This window comes from Lineus longissimus, chromosome 16 (genome assembly GCF_910592395.1).
Source record: "Lineus longissimus chromosome 16, tnLinLong1.2, whole genome shotgun sequence".
NCBI classification, from domain to species: domain Eukaryota; kingdom Metazoa; phylum Nemertea; class Pilidiophora; order Heteronemertea; family Lineidae; genus Lineus; species Lineus longissimus.
In genome coordinates, this window is record NC_088323.1 from 14,660,875 (window position 1) to 14,670,502 (window position 9,628).

Consider the following 9,628-nt stretch of genomic DNA (forward strand, 5'->3'; position numbering starts at 1 on the left):
ATAAATACAACAAGCATAGGCGATCGAAAAACCAACTTCTATTTATGCATGGCCTATATAGCCTAAGGTAGGCCAAAGTGGCTACATCTCATTGCAATTGCACAGTGTAGTGGGCTTTTTGTATAGACTAATGCATGAATGTATGGATGTATTGTGTATATCATACAGAAGTAACTGAGCAAGCACTGCGCACAACCTGTCAAATTCCCGCATGTAATTCCCGGTAAAATCCATATCCATGGTATTGGAGTGCAAATTGTCGACCACGTGTGTTCATTTACATCATGTGACCTGCTATCGCGGATTGGATATGAAACATTTTTATCTTTGTCCGTCATGTGCAGATGACGAAAATTCTCCAGAACATATTTTTAACATGCAATATATTTTGTTCGGAACAATTTTTCTGTCTGTCTTGCAGTATGCGTGACGCGAAACATTTTGATAACCTTTCCTCATTGAAGCCAATTTTTAAAAGGCGCATTACACCTTTGGCCATCTCCCAGTCTCGCCATCGGTAGCGGCTGCTAAGTGATACATACACCGTGTACATTAGCGTACAGTCCTTCCAGAAAGTAAATGTCCACAGGTTTTTTCTAATATCACAGAGATAGAATAAGATAACTGAATGCAGTTTTCAGCAGATAATGGTATCTCTTGTTTGTCATGTATCAGATGTATTTGGACCCAACTAATCCTGTCTCTTCATTATGTAACAGGCAATTTAAAATATGTCCAAAAAGTAACTTTTTTATTTTATTTTATTTTCGTTCTTTTTCGCAATGTATGGGTAGACTATATGACGCAAGAAAGGTTTTTTGCTTTCATTACTAGATAATTCCTGCTTAAATCTTTCATTATGAAGATAAGTTTTAGCTCATTACAGGTGATTGTTTTTTCCGGCAGATGATGACCTTTGAGAACACCCCTCATTGTCAGCAATGCAGTTAGACAGGGTCTTTATGACCAACTCAGCTCATACATGAAGGATTGGGGGGTCTTTATCAAAGGTTATGGAAGTGATTTTAAAAATAACATAAAAATCCTGTGCACTTGTCATGACTATCGAACAAACTATCGAATTGCAAATGCCAAAAAATAATGTTTATAAATCACAGTTAATGGGCTCATTTGATTTTTTGAAAAGGCACATGAAATAAAAAAAAGTGATTTTTGGACCTTTTTTGAAATGTTGGTTACATAATGAAGGGATGGAATTAGGTGCATCCAAATACAACAGATATATATGACCAACTAAATATACCATTCAAATATCGTATTTTATCTATGTGATATTTTTTTTAAACGGTGGACATTTACTTTCTGGAAGGACTACATTTGGTCTCTTCCGCTGAAAGAGGCAAATGAAGCGCGTCCTCTCATTGGGAGATTGCCCTGCCGGTTTTGACATTATTGCGTCATTGTGTTCGTTATTTGCGGGTGACCCTGAAAACATTCTGAAATCTATGTTTTGTATTCGTGGTCATTTTTTCCGTCGTATGCGCGTAGCTTTAGGGATCTTGTATACACAAACACATCATTCTGTAAAATTTCAAAAAATGACTAAAACCATGGACTTACCCCTCAAATTCAGGTCAGGAGCTTTTTAATAACGGGGAGGTGAACTTTGCAAAGAAATATCTGATCTCTAAAACATTTGCCAATGACTGACTACTCTCAGCTTTGTTTAAACATGTTAAAGGGAGACTATAAGCAGTCGCTAAGTAGGTCTGATCAAAGTGGCAAATAGGGGCCCCTCCCATTTCGCCGTACATCGAAACTTGTAAGAGAATTATAAATCCTGAATGAACATTACGAATCCCCACACGGTGCGTCTGGTACGCCCGAATACCATCTTCGTGAAAATCTCAAAATAAGCTGATGCCACGAAAGACAAACCTGGGTTAATATCTCTCACCCCCCCCCCTTGAAAATCTAAATGCCAAGAGAGATTGTCATCAGAAAAATACATTGCTGATGACAAAAGAATATGTAAATCGTCAACCCCCGCAGACTTACCGAGGTTCTTTTGTGGCATTAGCTAATTTTGAGATGGTCCCTTAGCTTTTGCCTAAATCCCCACTTTAAAGTTCTGCAACCAGTTTTAGTTTGGCGCGAATTATCTGTTTCGGGGCTTATAAAAGTAGGGAGTTTTTGCAAATCCCTAGAAACGCTAACGTTAAGGCCGAGCTCATTGTTCGACCTCCTGATCGTCCTGAAAATTGCATCAGATGATGGGATAGGCGTTCGCTTTGACGTTTCGGGGATTTGAGAAAACTCCCCAATACTTCATAAACAAAGCGTATCGCCTCCTCAGCGGAAAAGTTTCATAATTTAAATTAGTGTATTTTCCTTTTTCGCCTCGGGGCATTATCGCCTGTGTTCTGTAGTGTCAGTTTAAGCTATCTTTGACTTTGTGGTTTCATCAAAATGGATAATTCAATTTTCATTTGCACAAAAAACAACGTGCCACTGTAAATCCTAAGTATCTCCTATTCTAAAATGCCTTTATTTTTTTCTTAAAATTGATAATGTGGTAGTACCATTTTGACACAGAGGGCTCGGCTGGACACAACCAAAACCTCTTGGGCTTGTATAAAGTGTGTCAAAAGCATATCGCGGTGGATTATGCCTAAAATAGATGAAGTTTGAGATATTTTCATGAATGGGAGTTGATACTTCTGTGTCGATATTGGTTGTCTCATTAATCACTGCTCAGATGAAGCTGTCATTCTCTAAACACCTTGGCTGTCTACTCGGGTTTGACCTCGCTCCATGTTGGCGGTGTTTGGTAAGACAACCAATAACTCTTGTTCTGTATCAATGCCTTAATCTATGCAACGTGGCCTCACAACACGGTCAAGGAACTTTCCAGTCCGGCAACGATCCCCGTTTTGCAAGTTATTTCTGGGTCAGGGAAGACATAGCGAGTTACTGCCTCCCCGGTGTGAAAAAGAATTGAGTCCCCCTGGAGAATTTGTCCTAGCCTTTTTCACAGGCCTTTTTCATGGCAAGAGAGACTGTAGTCCTTTTTGGAGTTCAGTGTAAAGGGCTAACTGAATGACATCCAATGTAATGCCAAGCTAAAGTTCGTTAAGTTAGGTTAATGGCATACCTTGTGTTGAACAACCTGACCTGGGATATGACTTCTCTTTAGGCTGTGGGAAGGACATCGTCGTCAAATCTATAGTTCTAATGTGAAAACCAATATTGTATGTAAAACCATGTTTTGTTTTACCGTGATTGGTGATTATTGCGTAAGACACAGAGTTAAAGTACAGGCTTAGTGACAATGCTTGTTTGGAATAACCAGACCTGTGGTTTAACACCTCTTTCATGATGTGGGAGGGACAACATCGACATCACTATCATCAGAAAGTTCTAATGTAAACAAAATATTGTATGATGTTAATATGTTATCATGTCTGGTGATTTTCATGTGATTCGTAATGACTGCTACAGAGTTAATACTTAGATAACTTGTATTATCCAGGCCCAGGCCCAGCTCTCTTTAACTCCTGTGAGAGGCACAGTACTGTTATAATGCACTTGTAGCATCAATATCAAAACTATAAGTAGTTCTAATGTAATGCAATTTTTGGCTCACCTGTGAGCCTTTACCACCATGCAGTGTCCGTCGTCGTCCGTCGTCGTCGTCGTTAGACATGGGTAGCGCGTTTTGTAACCGCTCAAGCTTTTGAACTCTAACTTGGTACACATGTACCCCTAGGTGACCGCTACTCAGAGACTGAATCGCGGCCTCATATGATATAGGGTTTCACCACCAGGGGGCCAGAGGTCAAAAATGGAAAAATAGTGTTTTCTCCCTTATAACCTGTCCGAAAAATTTGAAAACAATATGGTAGGTACTTCTACCAATGGGACATCACATATCCTCCGGGTTTTTTATTTGACCTACTTTTGAAGGTCACAGATGTCAAAGTTTGTCGGCAGCAACGCCGTTAGTCGGTGGTGGCACGTTTTGTAACCGCTCAAGATTTTGAACTCTTACTTGGTACACATGTACCCCTAGGTGACCGCTACTCAGAGACCGAATCGCGGCCTCATATAATACACGGTTTTGCCACCAGGGAGGCAGAGGTCAAAAATGGAAAAATTGTGTTTTCTCCCTTATTACCTGTCCGAAAAATTTGAAAAAATATGGTAGGTACTTCTACCAATGGGATATCACATATCCCCCGGGTTTTTGATTTGACCTACTTTTGCTGGTCACAGAGGTCAAAGTTTGTCGGCAGCAACGCCGTTAGTCGGTGGTGGCACGTTTCGTAATCACTTTAGCCAGAGATCTCAAACTTGGTACAAATGCACCCCTGGGTGACCCCTACTCAGAGACCGAAACTTGGCGTAATACAATTCACAGTTTGGCCAATAGGAGGCCAACACCACCTGCCTCCGATCATACCAGCCGACTGAAACATATGTCATTCTTGGTAACTTCAACATGAATTCAATAGAGGGAGGTGAAAATGTCAATGCCAAACTTGAAAAATTCTTTCTCCAGGAATATAACATGAAGCAAAGTCACTGAAGATACAACTGATTACCACACCAAATTAGACCTTGCATTTACTAATTCACATCATGTGGACCATACAGGGGTCATTGACATTTGCTGGTCTGACCATAAAATGATATATACAGCTTTTCCAATGTCAGAATCATTGATCCCATAGCATTCCCTTTGACACAGGTGAGCACATGGTCCCTGGACCATTTCATCGGCTTATTCGTGATTATTGCTTCAGATATACAGAGTTAACGCTAAGTTAAAATAGCATGTTTTATCCAGCCCCAGGCACGTCACGGCCTCTTTCATTTTGTGAGAGGTACATTTACTGTTGAATGCACCTGTAGCATCATTGTCAAAACTATGCATATAGTTCTAATCAAAAACAGATTAGTTCAAAAAAACATCTAACTTGGATTTCCTCAATTTCTGAATGAAATTGCAACTTTTCACCCTCTACCTGGCAGTCGCAGTTTTTGGAGGATTGTAATGGTTAGGGTCTCAAAATGACGCTAATGCTTTCCTCTTACAGCCAAATAGGGCAATTTAAATATTGATTAAGAAAGTCTATCACCAGAAGACATTATATGCACATCTGTTTTTGGCCAAAACTGTCTGTCATGAGTGAGTGTGATGGTCATGAGGAGTAAAAGTGTCACAATATTCTAATAGAGCGCGCATAGCTTGATTTGCATATATACCACAAAACCAACACACATAACTCCTCCCACCAACTAGCTGTGAGGTTTTGTCCCCACCTCACACCACCAAAATTGCTGGTAGGCCGAATTAGCTATGCAAGTGGCATAAAGCTTTGCAAACCATCCATGAGCGGAAAAGTCATGTAATATGAATAACATGTCATTTCACCAAGCTCTTACATCGCAGTTCTTGGCCATGCTGGCTGTTAAATCACCATATTTTGGGATAATCTAATAAAATTCCTGGAAAGGCCACAGATTTGTCATAATGCTTTAACATATACATTTGTAGGCCTATGCCAATGTCTGTACATTGGCCTTCAGTGCAAAATAAGTCCAAAACTGGTTCTTTTCAAAACCTCACGACTGAGCCCACCAGAAGAAATTGAAAAAGCTGCAAATAAAATCACCATTTACTCATAAACATCTACATCTACATGTAGGGGATTTTTTTCTGCAAAATGCCAGCTTGCCCTAGCAATGACCCTTATTCACGCATTGATAAGGTTTAGGGCAGAGAAAAGTCAAAAGGTTTGCTTATACCTTGCACAATTTTTTTTCTTTTTCTCATGATTAGGAAGATTTGTCAACCTGAAAGACTGTTTCATATCTTCAATATTTGATACTGACCCTAGATATATCTTTAATATAAATAAGCAAGCAGCATTCTTTATTTTATTTCATATTTTATAGGTTTCGGACTTGTAAAATTTTAGAAAAATTCACCCAGTATCTCTGCCTCTTGAAGCCCATCCTTCACAGAAGGTGCTTGTTGCTGACATTGATGATAACACAGTCACATTTTCTTTACAAAGGACACAGAGTGAATAGCCTTGATTTGTTAAGACATCAAAAATTGCTTTGTTGGTTCAATCATCCATAGTAGAGTTGTCCTCTAAAGATTCTAAAATCCCATGTCAGGGTATGTCATGATAATAAAGAAAGTTTTGTAATAGGTCTTGTCAACAGGACGTAAGCATAATGTCTGATCATGTCACTCCGGTAGAAATTGGCAGATGTCATTTTCAGTGCTGCTTTAGATTTTACAGAGATGTAGGCATACAAAATCAAAGTAATCCACATTACAGAGGAAAATATTTAAATCGTGTAAGTAAAATATGAATTTTGGCCGAGTTTGTCTACAGTTTGGCAAAATTAATATCCTAATTTTGTTGGCCACGGGCTGCGCAGTCATCCGACATGATAATTCTAACTGCTGCTCTAGTTGTTGGGGACATTCAGTTTGGGACATTTAGAGTGGATGAATTATATGCCCTTCTATCATATAATGACCAGGGCAATATGGCGTGTTATTTGGTGTAAATTCCCCCTCTTAAATCCGCCATGCGTGCGGGATAAGGGCACAATCTCAACCCAAATCCTTTCGAACGTCATTCTATCATCCTTTCCAGCCATTGGGTTTGTTGTGGAATGGAACAGTTCAAGACCGATAGACTTTGGACAGTTCTAACAATACAGTAGAAGGGAATGTTCTGTCACTGTTCCAACCAACATCACATTTCAATGGTTACCTGGCCTTAAATGATTACGAGATAACAGATAGATCACGGTCATGATCAATAATAAAATGACACGCCTGCATCAAAGGGGTCTTATCCACCGAATACTACATGCACACACTAAAAAGTTTTCATATTTTACTTGTAACCTTGTTGTTGAACTAATCAAAGTAGATTCTATTTTCAAACACTGTAAACTTGTATTGCTAATTTCCATATTACTACCCACCCACTGGATTGGCCCAAGCTCTACCATGGCAACACTCATTACTTATTCATGTGTGTGTGTACACTAGCGGCGCATAAGGGGATAAAAGAGCACAATAGGACCATTGTCTCAAAATTGGGCTCAGTTGTAAAAACAGCTGTACATACAATGCAACATTGTGATGAATTGTTTTACGGAAAGACTAAGAAGTAAATGCCATTGGGTAGTAGAGAGCAAATGCAGCGCAGTGGTACAAGAGTCGTCTGAATCGGTAGACTGGTGCCTGATCAACAGCTGCCAAAAGAATGGCTATATTAAGTTGGAGGTATTTTTGAACTAATCTGTTTTTGTTCTTTATGTAATGGAATTTTTATGTTATTCCTGATTGCTTGCAGATATACAGAGTTAAGTTGAAACAATTTGAAACCAGACCCTCTTTCACCCGGTGAGAGGTACATTTATTGTTGAATGCACTCGTGGCATCATTATCAAAACTATATGTCTTGTAATTCTAGTGTAAACGTAGAGATTGTACTGGCGCGAATCAAGGATTTTTCGTGTGGGCTTTATATCAAATGCAACCTCAGGCGGGCGCCGTCGGCGGCCTACCCAAGAAGATTTTGAACAATTAGAAGGCCATTAGATGCGATTTCCAATCGTCTCAGCAACACTGTGCTGCCGGCCCACTGACAGAAAATGTTGGTATTTATCAATTAGAATGCTGTCGATTCGATTTCCCAGTATCCCTGCTTCTAAGGGCTCAAGAAGTGAACATCGACCCCCTGAGGTCCTCAGGATGAACAGGAATGCGCTCCCAATGAAATTTCTTTCTTCAGATGGCCGTAATTAGGCGATTTTCAAGCATCTCAGCATCAAGCATGATTAAGCTGACGGTGGTGACCTTTTGGCCAAACAAAGTCCTTTCGTGAACGTTATGACAAAGCAATGGGGACCTTAGGCTCTTCACCCAGAAGAAAAATCCCTTTTGGGAAAGTTAAGCGTAAATGCGATTTCTTGGCATCTGATATAAAACTTAAATTCACAGGAACTTTTGCAAATACTTCTTCACCAAATGTAACATGTTTGTCAGGAGTCAACATGCATTTTAGGAGGGTGCGGGTCTGCTCACACGGGCCATGTTTAGTACCCGAGGTAAAGTGATATATAGAGACTGAGAGAAATGTGCAAAAAGAAAGCTTCCTTCTACCAAAGACGTTTCGTTTCCAAATGTCGGTACCAACCACTAAATCTTGTGAGAAGACGGCTCTAATAAGTACATGTAGTGTACATGTAGTGTGATTTTCAAATTAGGACGTTTGGAATCGATGTCAAGGGGAGGGAGTTTCACTTATTGTCTATAAAGGCAATAGGCTGTGGTACGGGTGTCTGCTGAAGAAATAACAGTCTATGCAACATTTTCTTTACTGCAAAATGTCGAAAAATGGTTTGTTGGAAGTAGCGGGGTCATGACACCAATCCCCTTCCCCTGGATCCGCGCCAGTTACATGTATGCTTTTCTTATATCGTGCTTTATGATTTTTGTGTGATATCTGTTTAGCGTACAGTCAACCTCGCCTAACTCGACTGTGCTTAACTCGAAAACCAAGTCGACTGATACAAAAACCCGATTTGGCCAATATTTTCATTAAACTCGAATGTGCTCAACTCGAAAACCAAGTCGACTGATACAAAAACCCGATTTGGCCAATATTTTCATTAAACTCGACTATGCTCAACTCGAAAACCAAGTCGACTGATCCAAAAAAAAACTTATTTGGCCAATATTTTTATGAAATTCGACAATGCTCAACTTGAAAACCAAGTCAACTGATACAAATGGCTCGATTTGGCCAATATTTTCATTAAACTCGATTATGCTCAACTCGAAAACCAAGTCACCTGATACAAAATACCTGATTTGGCCAATATTTTCATGAAACTCCACTCTCCTCAACTCGAAAACCAAGTCAACTGATACAAAAACCCGATTTGGCCAATATTTTCATGAAACTTGACTGTGTTCAACTCGAAAACCACGTTGACGGGTACAGAAGGCCCGATTGTGCGAACATTATTTCCATAATAACTCACACCACTTGTGTCGATTTTTCTGACTCGTCAACGAGATGTTCATGGTACATTTGTAAAAATGTCATGTGAATTATTTTCTCGAAGTCAAAGCTCTGTGAATTGACTTTGCACATGTGCAGCGTGGTCAATAACACAAGACACTAGGGGCGTTGTGCGCAGGTTGTCAATCGAAGTTGCATTCACTGCGCATAAATGTGTTCGAATATTCAAAAGATTTTCGTTACGGTGGATTTTGAGCAAGTTAAGGACAGCTCCTATGCTTGGTCAGATCATGTGTTGTACACCGAAACCGCGTGACATCGATTGACAGACAACACGAAGAAATTCGATTTGGTGTATGTCGAAACTCATCTAAGTCGAAGCTATCATCGGTGACCACAATCCGAGTGAGGCGAGGTTGACTGTATATATAACATTAGTTATTGTTATTCAAGACCGAAACAGAAATAAACCGTAATCTGATAGAATAGATTGTCGTTTGTGTTAACTTTATTCATTACAGTTAACAGACAGTTTATAATTTGAAGTGCACTTGGAACTAAAAACTAATTCCAGTCTTTTCTTGCATTGCTTGGGGACG